Source organism: Lynx rufus, unplaced genomic scaffold (genome assembly GCF_022079265.1).
Source record: "Lynx rufus isolate CCGP_SWC_20201006 ecotype Redwood Valley unplaced genomic scaffold, mLynRuf1.p SCAF_10, whole genome shotgun sequence".
Lineage (NCBI taxonomy): Eukaryota > Metazoa > Chordata > Mammalia > Carnivora > Felidae > Lynx > Lynx rufus.
The window spans coordinates 28,732,957-28,754,714 of record NW_025814824.1 but is presented as its reverse complement, the minus strand read 5'-3'; the positions used below and the strand labels follow the sequence as shown (position 1 = coordinate 28,754,714).

At 40.2% G+C, this 21,758-nt stretch overlaps 1 protein-coding gene and 1 non-coding gene across 2 annotated transcripts in view; both read right to left on the bottom strand.

Annotated features, from left to right (window-relative positions):
* Positions 1-21,758, bottom strand: part of AOPEP (aminopeptidase O (putative)) — a 344,306-nt gene that overhangs the window by 318,273 nt on the left and 4,275 nt on the right. The window lies entirely within an intron of this gene.
* Positions 16,165-16,309, bottom strand: LOC124505461 (U4 spliceosomal RNA). Its single transcript, XR_006960661.1, has one exon. It is a non-coding gene; the product is annotated as a U4 spliceosomal RNA (small nuclear RNA).

The following is a 21,758-nucleotide window of genomic DNA, read 5'->3' as shown; positions in this document are numbered from 1 at the left end:
TGCCTCAAATATATTAGTCCTAAAATACTATTTATTTTATAAGAACAATTTGCTAGGAAGCTCTTGTTTTTGTGCTTAGCATGACGGCAGCCCATTTCTGCTTAAACTATCCAAACTTCTGAATAAAGGGGGCCTGGACCAATTTCTACTTTATTTAAAATTGGTATTTCCTCTTATTTACTTTTAAATTTTTAATTCTTTGTATTTAAAGACAAATGTATGCTCTAAAAGACTAACCCTCTCTCCAAAATATCTGGCTCTTTCCTTCCTCAGTAGAAATGCTCATGAATCACGGACAAGTTGACATAGCATGGAGCAGGTTTTCTACCCAAAAGTTTGAGTAGCTATTAAAGTGTCTGGCCCCTCAGAACTCTTCTTTCAGCTGCTCATTTTAATACCTTTGATAGCAACGGTTCACTGATGCCTTAAACAGTTAATAAACTTTCAAAGTTGAAGTTATTTTTAAACAGCAGAAACAAGCCAATCAGATAATCACCATTATCTCTGGTACAGTTTTGATCTTTGAGTTTAGGATATGCCAATATGCCTTCAGTCACTTTATTTGGTTTCCAGCGTTTTAACATTAAGCTTTCCCCTTTTGTTCATTTCTTTTTATTTTTCTTCTACTTCAAGTAAAAATGCAGTGTTAAAACAACATTAAGCTATATGTTTTAACTGAACAAAGTACCAGGATATTCAGAGTTTAAATTCCCTCTGGAACCCTAATTCTAACAGCCTGCACTGCACCCCCACCCCGCCCGCGGTATAAATATATGCTACAATAGGGTCTTTCATTGCAAAACTCATACCTGTGAGGTAATGTCATTTATCACTGAGTAAATAATGCAAGATAACATAGTGAAAAGGGGATTTTGCTTTATTCCCTTAACTATAAATAAAAATATGTAGCACTTTTCAGGATTACCATGTGGTATGATATGTATGATTTAATAAAGATTAAATACCAATCTTTAAACCAAACTGTAAATAAGATAAACTATGGTCTCTGGTCTCAAGTTTTAAATAGACTCTCTTTTCTTTAAATTTACTGCTTTCATGAAGCATATAAGGGTGACTGCATATAATTTGTGATCCTGCAATGAAAGAGCTATTGTGATATGTATATGTGGGGAAAAAAACACAACAACTGGAGTTAATGTTGTTGTGGGAATTAAAGAAAGTGCCTGTGATGAAGATCAGCGCAGTGAGGCCAAGTCAGAACTAGAGTCAAAGGCCTTTTTCCAGATAAAGAAAGCAAATCACTGTCAGCTGTGGCTTGATTTATATATTATAACCAGTTGGGGCGGGGGGAGGGGGGAGGGGGAGGGGGAGGGAGAGAGGTCTAACATGTGAAAACAGAAAACAAAAACTGATTTTACTCACATCAGTATATGACTACCCTGAATTATGTTTGAACATGATGTGATATGATGGAATTCAGCTTCCCTGATGGCAGCTTGTGTTTATTCTGGCTATTCTGATCCCATCTCAGCATCCAGATGCCATTCCTCTCTGGTGCCTAATGTGTTTATGCTCACAGTATCAGCAGGCATTGGGTTGCAAAGATCAGATTGGAAGTGATTTCACTCTATTTTCAAAGAGAAAAGAATTTATCCCTTTGATTGCTACTTGCTTGCAAAGTAGAACTTGTTCCAGTTTTCTAAAAGTGCCACTTAAACTAAATTATAGCAGAGTGATCGCAAAAGGATTCCTAGGAGAACACATTACAGTTACAGAAAATGGAAATTTCACTTCTCTACTCCTTTTTGAAGAAGTCATACTGACCAGCAAAGGCACTGGAAAAGTTCTTTACCTGCTGAACTGCAACATCTCATTCCTCCTTAGGAGATGTATCTTCATCAACACTGATTTGTTCCTGGCACTAACAACAATTAAAGGTTTCATATAAACATCTAAACTTTAAAACTAGAAAACAGCTTTTCTGTGTCAAAACTGTTAGACATGTCAATAGAACACAACAAAGAACTCATCAATCATAGCGTGGCCTGTTGTGGATACGCCTCTCCAGACAAGCTGACTTTGTCCTCACAGAATCCCTTTATCCTTCCCCTTTCCCGTGCTCTTTGCCGTCTTGCTGATGGCACAAGACCTACTAACATATACCGACAACTCTCCATTATCCAGAGGCAAAGACCATGATTTGTCAGGTTTTTTTTTAAGTGCCTTTATGAAAAACTGGACACTAGCGAAAAGCAATGAAAACATCTGTTAGAGACAATCTATCTAGAAGAAGAAATAATTGATGTTTACTGAGTGCTTACTATGTATCTGACACTCTCCTAATCCCTGGCAATCTTTTTTATTCTTACTATCCCCTTTTACAGATGAGGAAATGATGTGGGGAGAAGCTAAGTGTCCAAGATTACCAAGATTTGAACTCAAGTAGTTGGACTCCAGAGTGTTCTTGCCCTCTACTGCAGGGCAATCCTACAGAGTAACCACGGCATGCCACCATGTGTTAATGTCACAGGTAAAACCAAACAGAAGCCCATCATAGAAAACCGCAAAGGTGAGGGGAAAACCTAGAACTGGGTACAGGAGTACGAAGGGAGCAAAATTAGGTCAGGGAAGGGAGGGGTGAGGACAAACAACAGACACTGCATCTCTGCCCAGCTCTTGTCCCGTTCTAATACTTTTTTTTAAGTTGTTTTTTTGTTGTTTTTGGTGTTGTTGTGTTTTTTGTTTTGTTTTGGGTTTTTTTTGAGAGAGAGAGAGAGAGCACAAGCAGGGGAGGAATAGAGAAAGAGAATCCCAAGCAGGCTCTGTGCTGGCAGCACAGAGCCTGATGTGGAGCTCGAACCCACAAACCATGAGATCACGACCTGAGCCAAATCAAGAGTCAGATACTTAACCAACTGAGCCACCCAGGCGCCCCTCCCCCATTGTAATACTTAAAAGAAGAGAGAAGTCCATGAAAATGAGAAATTAATTAACAGATGATTTTGACAGGTAGAGGGTTTTAAGGTGCATTTCAAATATTATTATGTTTACAGTACCTAAAACATACTTGTATTTTTTCATACTTTTAATGAATAACAATTGTGTTTCTAAATATCAGATGTAAGTTTAATTAAATAATTTTATGTTAAGTCCATTTCTTACCACATTTTTATTCTTCTTTGAACCATGTTGGGGATTATACGACACCCACTCCCCATCTCCCCAGGACTCTGTCTCTCAGTAGCTCCTATTTACTGAGCAGTGATTGGAGTATGAAGCTGAATTTCCCAGGCTGGACCCATGCTGTTTCGAGCCATTTCACCAATGCTCTCACCAGGGCTTCTGAGTCCCTGCTCACTGAACTTGGACCACATCAGTGTTTCACCCCTGTAATGCCCTACCATGCATTTTCCGGTTTTGAAGCCACAGAGACTTGCGAGTTCCCATCCATTTCTCCTGCTAACCACCCTCAGTTTGCCATCTACCAGCAGTTACTGGGTTTTTCTCCATTCCTGTTCAGGCAGAGCCCATTCCCACCCCCCAGGCTCACTCATGACCTCTGCTCTCCACTCCTGCTCCTGCCATGAACACGGCCACCACCTCCTTCCTTCCCACATCTACTCTCCCATCTCCCAGCTGATAGGAGCCTTTAAAGCTGCTCAGGTTCTCCTACAGCAAACAAAACAAAACAAAACAACAACAACAATCACAAAAAACAGTAACAGCAAAATATGTTTTCCCTTACTTGGCCCAACAGTACCATTCTAGCTTTTGCCTCTGTCTTACTATCAAACTTCCCAGCCAATAGCCCATACCCTCTTCTATTTTATGATCACACATTTCTTACAATGTTGAAATCTGGTATCTGACCATACCACTTCACTAAAAGTTTATTTTTAAACATTCACAGGGATTTTCTTCTTGTCAAATCTAGCTTGACCTCAGTCCTTTTCCTTGACTCTCTGTGGCATCTGTCACTACTAATCTCCCATCACCTCCAATGATTCCTAGGAGACTATACTGTATACACCCCCTCTTACATCTCTGCTCTCAGACATTGGATGTCCCCCAGGCTCACAGTCCTGGGCCCTCTTCTCATTCTGGAATCTGTCGTTTGCTCACATCTCTGGTACTCAACTAACCTCCCTATGGAAAGGACTCAGCTCCTTACCTCCAGCTCTGTCTTTAAGTCCCTGTACTTACCTTCAAAGCAATACTTCTCAAACTATCTGTGGCGAAGGGCTAGTTATTTTTTCCCGTTACAGGTCAACACTTTTGTAAAACATAATGAAAACAAATCACAAAAAGAAAAAAAAACCTACAAAACACAAGCCCTGATTATTTTATCATCGGATTTAACATAAGCACAACCAGAATAAACCATAACATGGGAAAGAAGAAAATAATTACTATAATAGTTTTTTTAATGTTTATTTATTGAGAGAGAGAGAGAGAGAGAGAGAGAACGAGAGGGGGAAGGGCAGAGAGAGAGGGAGAGAGAGAAATCCAAGCAGCGTCCGTGTTGACATGGGGCTCAATCTCAGGACCATGAAATCAAGACCTGAGCTGAAATCAAGAGTGGGACATTCAACTGACTGAGCCACCCAGGCACCCCACTATAACAGTTTTTAAATGATTACTCTATTTGAGCACTGGCTGGCAGACTACTCCTTAAGGAGTATCGTTCCAGAGGCCTGCAGGGCATGGACTGGGCCCCTACCATTCCCTAACACATACCAACTTCCACACTTCTGTCTGCTATGGCAGCATCACCTTCCACTGGGTCTAAGAGTTCTGCCTCATCTTGACTCCTCCCTCCTTTGTAACTCTACCCAATCAATTATCAACCTTTAAATTCTACTCCTTCAAATTCTTTCTTTTATCCAGCTCTTCTCCACATTGCCTGGGACAACTATAATCCATACACTAAGACCACACACTTGAACTATTATACAACAACCCTCTAAATGAGTCTCCATGGGTGGTGAGCAGTCATTAGTGCTATTTACAAATATTTCCAGTTCTTCTTCCCCAGTCCCTAATCCTCATACATACAAGGACTGCAATTTCTGGTAGCCTGTGACTACCATCTAGTTCTAGCCAATAAGTTATAAATGGAAGCATGAGTGTCACTTCCAGGCCTAATATTTAATTGCTAGTGAATGACCTTCCAGAGTGCTCTCTTCTCTCTTTGGGCAAACAAAACATGAGAGGGTGGCTATTCTGTCAGCCTGGATGATTATAAGTAGAGTCCCCAGTTGAGCTGTGATAGACATGCAGCATTAGCAGGAAACATACCTTTACCTTGTTAAAACCACAAAGATTTTAGAGTTATTTGTTACTATGCTAACTTAACCTATTCTGACTCATACACTCTGTACCAAGCCTCTCCTCTCTCTAAAACCATACTTCCCACGACTGATTCTTGAAGTGTGAATTTAATATCCTGGCTCTACTAAAAAAAAAAAAAAAAAAAAAAAGCACCTTGAATGAATTTCTATTAAAGAAAAATGCAAACTCCTTGGCATTCAAAACTCTTACCAACCTATTTTTTCAGTCTTATCCTACCAGACTATAACCTCTCATTTCCTGAACTGTCAGGCTCCCTTCCAGTCACCCACAAACCCACGCCCCCAAAAAAGGAACACTTCCCTTCTCTCTTCTCTTTATGGTAAATAATCAATTCTATCTACTCAATCAAACTTTCCCCCACAGCTCTACCAACAGCTAACACTGAATACTTGTTAAGTGCTAGGTTTTGTTCTAAGCATTTGTCATGTATTAACTAATTTACTCCTCAAGTAACTCTATGAGATGAGTACTATTATTATTAAACTCATTTTACAGATGAGGAAACTAAAACATGCGGATTAAGTAACTCGCTCAAAACCACACAGCGAATAAATGACAAAGCCGGATGAACCCAGCAGCCCATCCTCCTAACCACTGCCCTCTACTGCTTCCAGGACACTCTGTCTCCCCTTCCACTGAACTTCCAGGACACTCTGGAGATCTCCCCAGTACATAACCTTGTGCCCTGCATGACCAGTCACTGATGCGTGCAGGCTTTCTCTATTAAGCTAGACTGTAAGTTCCTGAAGGTCAGGGAGCCACGTTACCATGTTTTGTATCACTCAGTAAAACGCTGCTGAAAGAGTCCCTTCTGTGATAAAAGCACAGGTCTACCAGACAGGAGATCTGTTAATCATGGTTTTCATTTTTTGTATTTGATGATGCTTTGACATCTTGGGGCCCTGCTGCCCCCAGACAGACAAGTCTTTCCAGGGCTAGCCGATATGCAAATCAACCAATCCAGAATTCACATCCCCAACCACCTCTTTTTATTTTTATCTTTTTAATTTTCTCTTTATTTTATTTTTCTTAATATAATTTATGGTCAAGTTAGCTAACACACATTGCATACAGTATGCTCTTGGTTTCGGGGGTAGATTCCCATGATTCATCGCTTACATACAACACTCAGTGCTCATCCCAACAAGTGCCCTCCTCAGTGTGCATCGCCCATTTTCCCCTCTCCCCAGCCCCCATCAACCTTCAGTTTGTTCTCTGTATTTAAGAGTCTTTTATGGGTTTGCCTCCCTCTCTGTTTGAAACTATTTTTTTCCCCTTCTCTTCCTCTATGGTCTTCTGTTCAGTTTCTCAAGTTCCACATATGAGTGAAAACATAGGATATCTTTCTCTGACTGACTTATTTCACTCAGCAGAATACCTTCCAGTTCCATCCACGTCATTGCAAATGGCAGGATATATATAAACCACATCTTCTTTATCCATTCATCAGTTGATGGACATTTGGGCTCTTTCCATGATTTGGCTATTGTTCAAAGTGCTGCTATAAACATTGGGGGTAAACGTGCCCCTATGAATCAGCACTCCTGTATCCTTTGGATAAATTCCTAATAGTGCAATTGCTGGGTTGTAAGGTAGTTCTATTTTTAATTTTTTGAGGAACCTCCACACTGTTTTCCAGAGCGGCTACACCAGTTTGCATTCCCAACAGTGCAAGAGGGCTCTCATTTCTCCACATCCTCACTAGCATCTGCTGTTTCCTGAGTTAATTTTAGCCACTCTGACCGGTGTGAGGTGGTATCTCAAGGTGGTTTTGATTTGTATTTCCCTGATGATGAGTGATGTTGAGCATTTTTTCATGTGTCAGTTGGCCATCTGGCTGTCTTCTTTGGAAAAGTGTCTATTCATGTCTTCTGCCCATTTCTTCACTGGATTATTTGTTTTTCGTGTGTTGAGTTTGGTTAGTTTTTTATAGATCTTTGGATAATAACCCTTTATCCGATATGTTTGCAAGTGTCTTCTCCCATCCTGTCAGCTGCCTTTTAGTTTTTTTGATTGTTTCCTTTGCAGTGCAGAAGCTTTTTATCTTGATGAAGTCCCAATAGTTCATTTTTGCTTTTATTTCCCTTCCCTTTGGAGACATGTTGAGTAAGAAGTTGCTCCCAACCACCTCCTTTAATACTCACACACCAAGCCAATATTCCCCCAGCCCCAATTCTTCCCAGGGCAAGCTATCAAGGACTAGGGACCACCCCAAAAGCCCAGACCCCTCCAAAAGGACTCAAACTAGCCAGTCCTAAGTCTGCTGACTTTGCCCTGCCTGGTCTTCCCCAGAAACCACAATAAAGGCTCAGGCTCCTGCTCTACCCTTGCTCTTCTGCCTCCTGACCAACCCTGGTGCTCTCATGTGTGGCCTTAGGGGTATGCCCCCTCCTCTTGGGAACTGTAAATAAGAAACTTTTCTTTCAAAGACAACTCGTCTCCATGTCTGTCACCTGACCATACCTGATTAAAACAAATGCCGGGTCCATGTTAAAACATGTTATCATCCTATCAGGAGCTCTTTGGGAATGCAAACTACATACTTGATATCAGGGAGGATCCTTAAGTCTCTCTCTTGATTCCATCAATCTCTGTGTTGTTGGAAAGAAGGATTTTCACTGGGGATAGAAGAGATAGAAAAAGGATTTTCAAGGGGGTAGAAGAGACAAATAATATAGAATAGAATATATTTGGTGAGCTTCATGTTCAGCATAAGGAAAAGAGAAGCCCCAGTTATTTTTTAATTGTCTTTCACTCTTAATTGTAACAGTTACTATCTTAGCACTGAATTGGTAACTATAATTGTAAAAACACCAAATCTTTAAATGACTCTGCATTTGTTAGCCGCCTTCTATTTTTTCCATAAGGATTAGCAGTAAAATCCTGAATCCCACAAGGATCCGAAGATAACCATAGGGGCAACAAGGAAAGGTGAAAGCTAAGGATAGTGTAGCCTATCTGCAGCCAGTCTTGGGAAAACTAAAATCCCAGGAAAGGAGTGGGTGGAGGCAGTTCTGAGAGAGAAAACCAGGATAAGCCCCTGAAACCTGCCACCAGGAAAACAGCATGAAGATCCTACCTTGATTTGAGAAGCAGTCTTAGCAACAAAAGCCAAGGGGTTTCCTAACACTCTCCTAGCTAACTAGGACTCCAACGGGTTTCCTAATACTCTCCTAGCTAACTAACACTCAAAGCTAACCAGTATGAATAAGTGCTTAATCGACACTTGTTGAATGAATACCTCAATCTTATAAAATTGAGTATAGTTTTATGACACTCATGAAGATTTAGATATAGTACACTTTGTCATCCTATTAACTTAAACTCTTTGTGTCCTTTACTATATCTCCCTTGAGACAAATATACTGCTTTTCTCCTGTAGCATAAGGTGGTACAATTTTTCAAAGTGCTCTGATATATTTCAAAGTGTTCTTGCAATATTTCTTTGGAGTATCTGCACATTCAGCCATGGACTTTGAAAAAATGCCAGAGAAACTCCCATCCCACAAATGCTCCATGTTTCAGAGGTTCCAGGAACAAAGTGTGGAAGATATCCAGATTATCGCCAGCCAGGAGAATGCCATTCACCCAAAACTTCCCTAGAATGTGTTGGTCCCAAACAAGCAACATGAATCTAAAAGTCCTTGGAAAGACCAAGAAGACCAGAGTCTTTTTCCTTTGGGGACTCAGTCAATTCAGAACTCATCTGGACTATTTAGAAATCTTTGAGAAGGAACTTGACCTTTATATCCCGGTATGAATAACAATTAGCAACTGCATCTAACATCTATTGGGTGCTTGCTATGAGATAAGCAAGGCATATTAAATACATAATTTCATTTACTCCTCACTATCCAGTGAGGTCCATTATCTCCATTTTACAGATGAATAAACTGAAGCCCAGAGAGGTTAAGATAACTTCCCTAAGTTCACAGTTATTAGATGCCATAGTTGAAATTTAGATTCTTATGGTCTGGCTCTAGACCCTAGATCAGCACTACACTGTATTACCTCAAGTACAGTCCAAGCCTAGATCAAAAATACCCATTTCAAGCGCAGCAAAGCTCACTGGATCCTAACCCTGTAAGTTGAATGACACAAGCAACAGTGAAACAGGTCAAGAACTATCCCCATATCCCCATACAAACATGGACACCCACTGTTACCAGAGTCTTCCCCACCACTCTTAAACAACACCATATTCTGTTGTTTATGGGCAAGGGGGTTTATACTATTCTATAGATCCTACATTTCAAGGAACAACAAAATCTTCCTCATACACCAAATGCAAAGTAAATTTAAATCCTGACCTAATAACACAACTACATAAAACTGCATTATACCAAACAATGCTACATGTTTGTATTCTATGTGTTGAAGATAAAATCATGCATTCATGTAATAATGTAACATTCCATATATCCATGAATAGCCAAAATACTGTCCAGAAACCATTCTTACCATCAGACACTGGACAAGATATTCTAGGAACTGGAAGATGGTGGAAAGGTATTTAAGGATGGAAATTAGAACACGAGAACACAAACCCATGTTGTAGGCCTCCTCAGCTGGCAGAAGTACCAGCCTTGTTGACATATGCGTCTTTCACGCCAACTTCCCCCACCACTCTCCAGAACAAGACAAACTCGGAATGGCTGGGAGAGCCCTCATGATACTGCCCAAGTCTTCTCTTCCAAGCTCAGTTCTTTCACCTGCTACTCACCCGACAATGGTTCTAAAACCTTCATAATCCCAGCTCATGCTCAAATTCATTCACTGTCCTCACTGCAGAATTTGAGTACGATGGTTGAAATCAGGTAGGACTTCAGCAGAAGCAAAAGGAAGGGCTATTATTCCATGAAGTGCTTTGTACACTACAGGTCCAAGGTAAATAACTACTGAACATTTTAATAGACATAATTCAGTTAATACAGCCTTTAAACATAAAAAGCCACCTGGGTGGCCCAGTGGGTTAAGCATCAAACTTCAGCTCAGGTCATGATCTCACAGTTGGTGACCTCGAGCCCCACAGTGGGTGAACTCGAGCACTGCTTTGGGCGAACCCCGCTTCTCTCTCTCCCTCTCTGCCCCTCTTGGGATTCTCTCTCTCTCTCTGCCCCTCACTGCACCCTCTCTCTCTCTCAAAAAAAAAAAAATAATTAATTAAAAGAACTGGCTTAATATTTAATAAAGATGAGGGTTTTATCAGACCACCCAGGAATTTTTGTGCTAGGATAAAAGTTAACAAAACTTTTCAAACTCCATTAACAGAATTAATATAATTTATTATTACCTATAAATATTCATAGAGTGGAAACAAGATCTAGATTAATAGAGCTGGGTTACAGAGTTCAGTAGGGTAAAAATAAAGAAATCGGAAAAGAAAATATAGACAAAAATATCAGCTTTTTCCGTAAGATTTCCTCTTCTAGGATTGTTGAAAAACACTATTTTTAAGTAGAAACTATTTTGGAAACTCAGTACTTAAAGAGGTATTGTGAAAATAGTTTATTAATGAACATTCTGCTATGGAGAAAAAGTCACTGCTCTGGCTCATAGGAAAATACATTTTACTAGCAAAAACAGATGACAGATACAGACTCCTTGAATCCATGACAACAAGAGACTCAAAATTCAGTTCCCACTCACTGCACGAGGCTCCTCTACAACACACCGACAGAAGTCAGCTATTCAAAGATTCCAGGTATTTCAATTTACTATTTTTTTTAATTTTTTAAAAGTTTATTTCAAGAGAGAGTGAGAGTGGGATCGGGGCAGAGAAAGAGAAGAAAGAGAATCCCAACTAGGCTCTGCACTGTCAGCACAGAGCCCAATATGGGGCTCGAACCCATGAACTGGGAGGTCATGATCGGGGTCAAGATCAAGAGTCAGACACTTAACCAACTGAGCTACCCAAGTGCCCCAAAGACCTCAGGTATTTTAAAATATTGTTTAGGAGTCCAAAATATCTTTTGGAGTGATGATAATACCTGAAAATTAGACAGAGGAGATGGCTGCACAACTCTGTGAATATCCTAAAAGCCACTGAATTATACAGTTTTAGAGGCCAATTTTTATGGTATGTAAATTACATCTCAACAAAGCTCTTTGTTTAAGTAGGCTCTACACCCAATTTAGGGTTTGAACTCATGACCCGGAAATCAAAAGTTGCATTCTCTACCAATAGAGCCAGCCAGGTGCCCCAAAGCTATTATTTTTAAAAGTGGCAAAAGGGGCGCCTGGGTGGCGCAGTCGGTTAAGCGTCCGACTTCAGCCAGGTCACGATCTCGCGGTCCGTGAGTTCGAGCCCCGCGTCGGGCTCTGGGCTGATGGCTCAGAGCCTGGAGCCTGTTTCCGATTCTGTGTCTCCCTCTCTCTCTGCCCCTCCCCCGTTCATGCTCTGTCTCTCTCTGTCCCAAAATAAATAAAAAACGTTGAAAAAAAATTTTAAAGTGGCAAAAAAGAACAGCAAACTGTTTCAACAAAGTCTTACAGTGGTTTTCTTACCCATGTCCTACAAAAGATAGAAAATCTTACATAATTTAGAAAAGACTCAGTAAAAACGTATCAATGATATTAGCAAGGATTAGTATAAGCTTCATGTTTTAAAAGGGCCATTTAAAAGAGATGTACATTGGGGCGCCTGGGTGGCTCAGTCGGTTAAGTATCCGACTTCGGCTCAGGTCAAGATCTCATAGTCTGTGAGTTTGAGCCCCATGTCGGGCTCTGTGCTGTCAGTTCAGAGCCTGGAGCCTTCTTCGGATCCCATGTCTCCCTCTCTCTCTGCCCCTCCCCCACTCATGCTCTGTCTCTCTCTGTCTCTCAAAAAATGAATAAACGTTAAAAAAAATTTTTTTAAATAAAAGAGATGTACATTGACTTGAATAGGAACTTGTAGTTAAAGATCTATGCTACACCCAGTGCACATCTTCCAACATGGCATGGCATTTCAACCTCAGAATTTATTTTGTATATTGCTTTAAAGACTATTTCAAAAAGTGTAAGCCCTGAGTATCTCCCAAACTTCGGTCGTGTATGTACCACCTTCAGTATTTTTGCCATCTTCATACCACCTTGTTATTTATTAAATACTTTTTCTTCAATCCACTTTACCACTGACTCAACTTTTATAATATCCATGAAATCATGGGTTTGACTGGCTAATTTACATTTTCCACCGTATATTAAAATGGACACATAACTATTAAAATTCAAAAGATGCTTATCCATGTACCACTGTAAATCATCTTGTGTACAAGTCAAGAAAACACTGGTTTTAAAAAATCAGCTGAGGGGCGCCTGGGTGGCGCAGTCGGTTAAGCGTCCGACTTCAGCCAGGTCACGATCTCGCGGTCCGGGAGTTCGAGCCCCGCGTCAGGCTCTGGGCTGATGGCTCAGAGCCTGGAGCCTGTTTCCGATTCTGTGTCTCCCTCTCTCTCTGCCCCTCCCCCGTTCATGCTCTGTCTCTCTCTGTCCCAAAAATAAAAAAAATTTATAAAAAATCAGCTGAGCCTGGTAACATATCTGTATCTACACTTTAAAAACTGTTAAGGAAATCAGAATGTTCAAAAGCCACTTTGCAGCAAAATTTAGGACTGTCCTACTCTATGAAGGCACATTATCAGTGGGAGCCACAGGGCTGGCATTCAGCCAAGAAAACGTATTTGAGAATAACACTGGAATGGATGGTACAGAAAGATGGCAGGCAGTAGGCCTCCATGAGGGAAGCAGCTGAAAGAACAAGGATGCTAGGTCCTCTTTACAAATTCTTGGGTTCTTGCTACAGCCATGCTCTGCTTATCAAACAGAGCTGAACTTGGCAGAAGACGACTGCCTAATGGACAGGTGGGCAGGGCTTTTTATTTACCCTGCTTCCTTCCTGCCAACACCAGTACTGAAAGCCTGCAGAAGGGCCCACTCCTAAAGTAGTACTCTAGGGCAAAGAAAGAGTCTGGGCTCTACCACACCTGTTCCTCCCATCGAGAAGAAATATGGGTTAGATTTCATTCTGAAATATTAGCACCATAGGTGGTTTGAAACAGCTTCCTGAAAGGAGCTTACCCCCATTCCTGATGGGGGATGTCATGATACCATGCCCTCACACCCCTCAAAAAAAAAAAAACACCCTGAAGACACTGGATATTTAACCACTTTTTTTTTCACTTCCTTTTCACACTGCAAAGAGGACTACCTCTTTTTGTAGTTATCTATCCTAAATAGGTGACACAATTACAAGTCACTGCCTTTATTCTTATTCATTTCAAGAAGCCCTAACTGAGTCCTAGGTAGTGAGGCATAGAGAAAGCTGGTAACTGAGGCTGTCTCCAAAGAGAACTGGGAGAGGGAAGAGGGGAGGGTGAGAGAGAGAGAGAGAGAGAGAGAGATGCTTCCTGCCCCAATTTTTGTTCTTGAATCATTTTTCTGGTAACTAGATAAAATAATTTTTATATAATTCTATGCAGTAAAAAATCATACATCATTTTAGATAAATCTACTCCTGCCCCAACAGTGAACTTAGGGTACTAGCCTATAGGCACACTGACACAGTATTTTCTTAATACTATTGATCCCTTTTTGGCTTCTAACACATGGCTTGGAGACTGCAAAAAGATATACTTTTCCAGTATTTTCTCAATTAAATCCATTCCTTTTCTGTATAAAGTTTTAATATGTAGCCCCATAACTATAAACATAGGCTTCCTAAAGACTATTTGGAAAACATGAACTATATAACAACAAATTTTTAAATCTGACTGGTTTTGTGTTATAATGTTATACTGTCCAACTGGCCTTTGGGGGGCATCTTTAACCTAGGAAGGAAACTCATGATTTCTAGAACTTTATCCCAAGCATCTCTATACAATTTACCAGTGAGTATTAAATATTCAGAGAGTTTCACTGCTAGCAATTAAGATTCATATCTGTGAATATCTTCAGCAATTCAGGAACACATCTGTATCTTAGAACTCCTCAAGGATAAAATTGTAATCCAATAAATTACTGCTCTTCTCAAAGATCTAGCACAGTGTTTCTCAAAGCGTAGGCTGAGGATCACATGCATAAGAATGATCTGGTGAGGGGCACCTAGGTGGCTCAATCCATTAAGCGTCTGACTCTTGATTTCGGCATAGGACATGATCTCATGATCATGGTGGGGTCAAGCCCCGTGTCATGCTCTGCAAGGACAGCACAGAACCTACTTGGGGTTGTCTCTCTCCCTCTCTCTGCCCTTGCCCTGCTCATGTGCTCTTACTCAAAATAAAGAAACTTAAAAAAAAAAAAAATAAGATCTCGTTAAAATACCAACTAGTGAGCTCCAAGAATGTGCATTTCTAACAAATTCCATATTGACGCTGCTGGTCTAGCAACCAGACTTTGAGAACCACTGGCTTAATCTAACTCTGGTTATAGTAACTCTGGTCTCTTCCCAATCAACACTGCTTAGGATTCACTGTGGAGTTCAATGATGCTAAAAAATGGCTCCACCTGGCAAATTCTCTAACCACTTTCCATAGGGCTTCTTGTGTAAGACTCTTCTCAGTATCTTCAAGAAGTTTCCATCATTCAGAACTTGTAGTATGGGTGAAAAGTTTGTCCTTTCTTGGCATCTGCAGGAATAAATACCCTTCACATCCCTTCCCTACTTCCTGGACTCTGTCTGACCTTACAGCCCCCACTTCCTACCCTGCGTGGACAACCTTCTGTCCTCTATAGGAAACCATACTTCCTACAGCAGGAAAGCTGTAGGAAGGGCAAGAGGTCACTCTGTTCCTCTTAGGAAACTACATTTCCTTTAGCCAGAAATCAAGACAGACTCCCTCTACTTAGTGATTTATTTGGTGATTGTCACAGGGCTACAGCTACAGACAACCAAGGACAAGGAAACGAGTACTGTACCCAAAGGCAAAATTTGACAAAATTAGATTCTTTAGAAATAGCATTCAGATCTCAATATTTACACTCTGCTCTTCCATGGGAATAAATATATAACAGATTTCTCCATTGAGAGATAGGTCCACAATTTACACACTACAAATAGGTGTCCCATTCTCTGTAAATGGCTTTCAAATCCATCTCACTGAGGTTTAAAATATACTCCTAGTGATTATCATGGTCTCAGTGGTGAACTGAACATATATGCAGTTCATCCTTCCCAAGAAAAGAGATTTCAACTAATTCCTAGAAACTGAAAAGCATTTGGGAGAAAGATAAGAAAGAAAACATATTTGATATAGCTTCAATATCTTAGAAGATCTCCAGGATCTCCACTATCTTTTCAATTTGAATATACAACTGAACATATGTAATTGGAGACCATGTTAAAATTAATTAGGATGATTTAAAAGGCAGGTTAAACAGTTTATTTTTCAGGGCGCTTGGGTGGCTCAGTTAAGCATCTGACTTCGGCTCAGGTCATGATCTTGCGGTTTGTGAGTTCAAGTCCTGCGTCAGGCTCTGTGCTGACAGCTCAGAGCCTGGAGTCTGCCTCAGATTCTGTGTCTCCCCTTCTCTCTGCCCCTCCCATGCTCTTGCTCTGTTTCTCTCTGTTTTGCAATAATAAATAAACGTTAAAAAAAAAAAAAAGAATTAAAAAAAACAATTTATTTTTCTTTGAGACTTCGATATATGCTTAAGGAAAAAGTGTAGACCTGGAGAATGATACAGAACAATAGCAACAGGGAAGGATATTTAAAAAAAAATTTTTTTTAATGTTTATTTATTTTTGAGACAGACACTGACAGAATGTAAGTGGGTTAGGGGCAGAGAGAGAAGGAGCCAAAGCAGGCTCCAGGCTCTGAGCTGTCAGCACAGAGCCAGACACGGGGCTCGAACCCACAATCTGCAAGATCATGACCTGAGCCAAAGTCAAATGCTCAACCAACTGAACCACCGAGGTGCCCCAACAGGGAAGGATATTTTTAGGAAAGTTTTCAATTAGCAATAATCGCGCCTCAGATAAACCTCATTGGCTACAATACTGCCACTGCGCAAAGCTGGAAGGATATTTTTTAAATGTTAGCCATAAACTGGTTAAATGCTGCAAATACTGCATAACATTAACAATTTACCAAGGAGTGTGAAAAATATGACTTTCTTAAATCATTGTAAGAAAATGACTAAACAAAACATATTCTATGACCATGCTATTTCCAGAACCTAAAACACTCTATTAGAAAAGTCATTAAACCGGGGCGCCTGGGTGGCGCAGTCGGTTAAGCGTCCGACTTCAGCCAGGTCACGATCTCGCGGTCCGTGAGTTCGAGCCCCGCATCTGGGCTGATGGCTCAGAGCCTGTTTCTGATTCTGTGTCTCCCTCTCTCTCTGCCCCTCCCCCGTTCATGCCCTGTCTCTCTCTGTCCCAAAAATAAATAAACGTTGAAAAAAAAAATTTAAAAAAAAAAAAAAAAAGAAAAGTCATTAAACCATGTTCAGAATCAAAATGATTTGTTACTAACAACAAAGTCCTTGGGCATACGTGTGTTCGAATGCCATCACTGAAGAATCTTATATTTGTCCAATACTGAGTGTGGTTGCAGACTGAGCACAAAAATCGTCAAGTGTCATCTGCCGCTAGAGAACAACCAATGGGGATGTAATGCTGCTGCTTTTTAAAGCACAACTTCTGCGATAAAATGTTTCTGGCCTGCTTTTATACTTAGGATGAATGTCCATTTTCGTGGTTTGGAGAGAACAACTCATTTCTCCTTTGAGGTGTTAGATCCTAAATACCAAAATTAAGTCCTCAAGAAAAACTGGTCATCGTTCTTTATTGAAGTAACAGATTAATCTTTTTCTTGGAAATCCTCATATTTAAGTATAGAAATAAGGTCATAAAAAATCAGTTCATCACCATTAGGGGATTTAGCCATAATAGGATATTCCTAGACAGAGCTACTTATTATACTAGATCAAATATAGTATAATACTGATCAAATAGATCAGCACTCACAAAAAATAATTCATGTAAGAATCAAGTAAAAATGTCAAGGCTTTTAATGCCACCTACTTACTTCCTATTTGGCAAGACAATACTTGGGATATTACAATAAAACCTACATCAGCTTATATCTGTGGATAAGTTTTTTTTTAATGCCTTGTAGAAGAGGTGGGAGTTATTGCACTCTTTCTTGATGAATAATGCAAAGTAAGCATTATTACATAGGAAAAAGCATCTAAAGGTATATTCTATGAATATGTCCAGCTTACTGAGTCCACTGTAATTACTTCTCAATCAACACCACACATACATATAATCACAGCTTAAAAATAAATATGAAACAGGGGTGCCTGGGTGGCTCAGTCGGTTGGGTGTCCGACTTCGGCTCAGGTCATGATCTCACAGCTTGTGGGTTTGCGCCCCACGTAGGGATCTGTGCTGACAGCTCAGAGCCTGGAGCCTGCTTCAGATTCTGTGTCTCCCTCTCTCTCTGCCCCTCCCCTGCTCACACTCTGTGTCCCTCTCTCTCTCTCTCTCAAAAATAAACATTAAAAATTTTTTTAAATAATAAATATAAAATAATAAAGAGCAAAAGAGAAAACAATGGGGTGGGGAAGGCAAGGGAAAAGAAGAACATCTCTAAGAGGTTGTAAGATTTAAGGATATGTTGATACGTCTTCTGCCAAAGATAGCAGACTTCATAATGAGGTGCCCAAATGCAAAAGAAATACCCTGAAATTAGGTCACACAGCACAGAACCTGGGCTTATTGAAAAGTAATATACTTATAAGTAAAGGATCACAAAATCAGATCAAGAAAATATTGAAAAAGAAACAAAAAAGAACTCCTCACCTAAAAAATACTACAAAAACCAAGCTGAATAAATTCCATGACTTTTTTAAAAATATTTTTTTTTATATTTATTCATTTTTGAAAGACAGAGAGAGAGACAGAGCATGAGCTGTGGAGGGGCAGAGAGAGAAGGAGACAGAATCTGAAGTAGGTTCCAGGCTCTAAGCTGTCAGCACAGAGCCTGATGCGGGGCCAGAACCCACAAACCATGAGATCATGATCTGAGCTGAAGTCGGATACTGAGCCACCCACGTGCCCCCCCCTGCCCCCACCATGACTTTTTAAAACACTACAGAAGGAAGGTTCATGGTCAGGGAATTGATAATGTTAGAAAAAGAACTGAGAAACACTTAATGGATAGAGTAAAGAAACAAACATCCAAAAAATCAGTTCTGGCAGCTGCTTTCCCAGCTTGTTCCGTAACTATAGGCTTTCTCTCTCTCCCCAAATTACCTACTCAGTGCCAACAACCTTTTGCCTTCACTCCATTTGGTGAACCAATGGTCCATTCTTGACATTTTCACTACTTGGAACAGTTCCATCACTTAAATACTTCATTTCCATAATCTTATATCAGAGCATGGCCTCCTATTCTCCCTATTCTTTCTCTTAATTATTCACCAACTCTTATTATATTGAAACTCCAGTCCCTCAGCTTTTCCATTATCTTCAATGCATCTGCTCCCTCTGGTTCTAGGACAGAGGCTCCAATCGGGGAGTGATTTTGCCCCTCAGAGGGTATCTGGCAATGTTTGGAGATATTTTTGATGGTCACAACTAGAGGGGAAGGCATATAGTAGGTAGAGGCCAAGAAGGCTAAACATCCTACACCGCACAAAACAGCCCCACAGCTTCTACATTTCTGAAGTTGAGATTCTCTACTCTGTGGTCTTCTTTAGATAATGTGGTTCCTTTCTTCAATCACTCTTAGAACATTTTAACCTCAATTCTCTTGCTCTTTCATCCTTCTGATACCTATTCTATAAAACCTTTCAACCAACTGAACACCCAAGTTTTCTACTTCTAAAGTCAGTGTACTGAACTCAACCAAAGCTAAAGAAATAATTAAATAAATATCACACGACCATGCAAAAGGTGGATGCTACATATTCACAGATTCCAACCTCAATGAGACCCCCAGCATTACCAGGCAGGCAACCTTTCATGTGTCTCTCTCTAGTTGCCCCCTCAACTCCTGTTCTTTCCCCTCAGTGACTACTCTAAACTTTTACCTCTATCCCCAATCCTCCACCGAATCAGCACTCAATATCAGCAAATTTACCCGCTTCATTTAGGAAAGTTTGCTACCATCAGACAAGAATTTTCCCATATTCCCTCCCCACCTACAAACTTATTCACATTTATCCCCACCCTTTCCCAAGCAGTCCCTTCCAGGAAGGTGGAGTAAGTGTCCTTCCTGTCCCAGGACTCCCCGATCACAGCCTGTGACATCCTCTCCCACTGGCCTTCTCTGGAACCCTGCTTCATCAATCATCCAGCCCCTAAGGCCCCTCCCTCAACTTCATCCTCTCTCTCTCCACCCTTTACATCTCAGAAATAAGTGATTGTTCCAATCTCTTCTTGGGGGGGGGGGGGGAACATGAACAAAAACCCTTCCTTACTCCCACATTCCCCTCCAGCTCTTCTCTCTCTCTCCCCTCACAGCCAAATTCCTAAAAAGGACTGTCTTCACTCCCCACCCCCATTATTCCATCTCCCTTCCAGTCCACTGCTTACATCCTACCATGCCACAAAAATTCCACAGTGGAGGCAAATGACTTCCTATTTATCAACTGCAGTAGGTTCTTCCAGTCCTGAATTCTGGAGCATTAACACACATGACCGTACCCTCCTTAAATTTCTCTCCTCTTTTGGTATTTGTGATACCATTCTCCTCTATCCCTTCCTGCCAATTTGGTGCTTCCTTCTCCCCCTTCGTAGATGCTGGTGTGTCCTCCAGCTCTAGCTTCAGTTTTTCTCATGTGCAATCCATGCTCTATTCACTCTGACCTCATACACCCAGTCCTGATCTCCTCTAAGTTTTCCTAGTGAACAACACCACCATCTACTCAGTAACCCAAGTACCCCAGATTTCTCACTCTCAGCCACACATAAACAATTGCAAAGTCTTACTGATTTAACTTGAATATCTCTTGAATCCATCATATCAATTCATTCTCTTGGCAACCTATCCAATTCAAGTCATTCTCTCTCACCTAGAACGTATTCTAAGATTAAGTACATATGAGTAAAAATGGGAGTCCCTCTTACAAGTAAGGATGCTACATACATACAATGAGGTATGATTAAAAAGAACACAGAACATTGGAACTCTTTTTAAAAAAATGGATTCTAATACCGTTTGAATATAGGGAAATCATTTAAGCATCCCAGGCTTCAGATTCCCAACTGCTGAATGAAGGGTATGAGAGAAATATCTAAGGACCCTTTGCACCCTTAACATTCATTCTATAATTCTATTTCCGCCAGACATTACTCAGACAGACAGTTGATACCTCCAAATATGCACCATACTTGCTACATATGCAAAACATTATTACTGCAAATGAAATAGGCTGATATATCTCTCTTTTGCTGCCAAAATCTATCAAGCATATCCCAATTCCCATCAGTTTCAAAAACCAAACCTTCAACTGCAAGTGTCAAAGAAATAAAATGTAAACAAAGGAAAAAGCCAAGAAAAAATTATAATGAAATTGATTATATATATAAAAATGTTATCTGAAGATAATTTCTTCAGGAATCAAACCAGGCAGAGTAATGAGTTAGCAACAAAATGAATGTGCCATAAACCATCCTGACAGTAACATTATAAACAAAAAACTCTTTTTACACACAGAAAAAGAGTGCGGGAATTGTGCGACATCTAAAGTCAAATGCCAACAAAATATATATGCAATATGAGATTTTAAAACGTTTCAAAATCTGTTTTTTCAAAGACAGGCTCTCAGAGAAAGATAATATGAACTAAGCTTTGAAAATGCAGTTTGAATGCCATTCAAATGTTATCGCCCAGCCAAAGAAGAAGCACCTGTCATCCTTTTGACAATTTGGGCTCAGAGGCTCTTCTGTTACCTACTGAGCTCAGAAGTAATGTTCTATTTTAAAAACGGTATAAAAAGAGAAGGTAGAGGAAGAGTGTGGCAGGCAAGAGAATTTACCTTGCAAAATTGGTAGTGAGCCAAATGTCAACACAAAACATAGGATAAATCAACTCTGGAGCCACCCAGCCTGAGTTCAAATCCCAATTTCACCACTTTGCCAGCCTTGCAATTTTAACAATTCAATTACTTTTCTCTGTGCCTGGTTTCTTCATCTATAAAAGAGAATGGTGATAGTAACTACTTCACAGATAAGTGCTTGGAATAATGCCAGGCATGCTGTAAACACTATAGAAATACTATGTAATGTTATCATGACTATTATTTCCCTTATTATATTTAGACTAAATAATAGGTGAGAAGAAAAATTACACTATAATGCATGCTCAAGCTCCAGTTTAACACTATTAACAGGCATTTTGTTTACTGTTCAATAACATTATTTCAAGTATTTCCATTCCCATCCTCTAGAAGTTCACAAACCAAATCACCAAGTATTAAATTCATACTATATGGAATGAGAAGTCTATAAT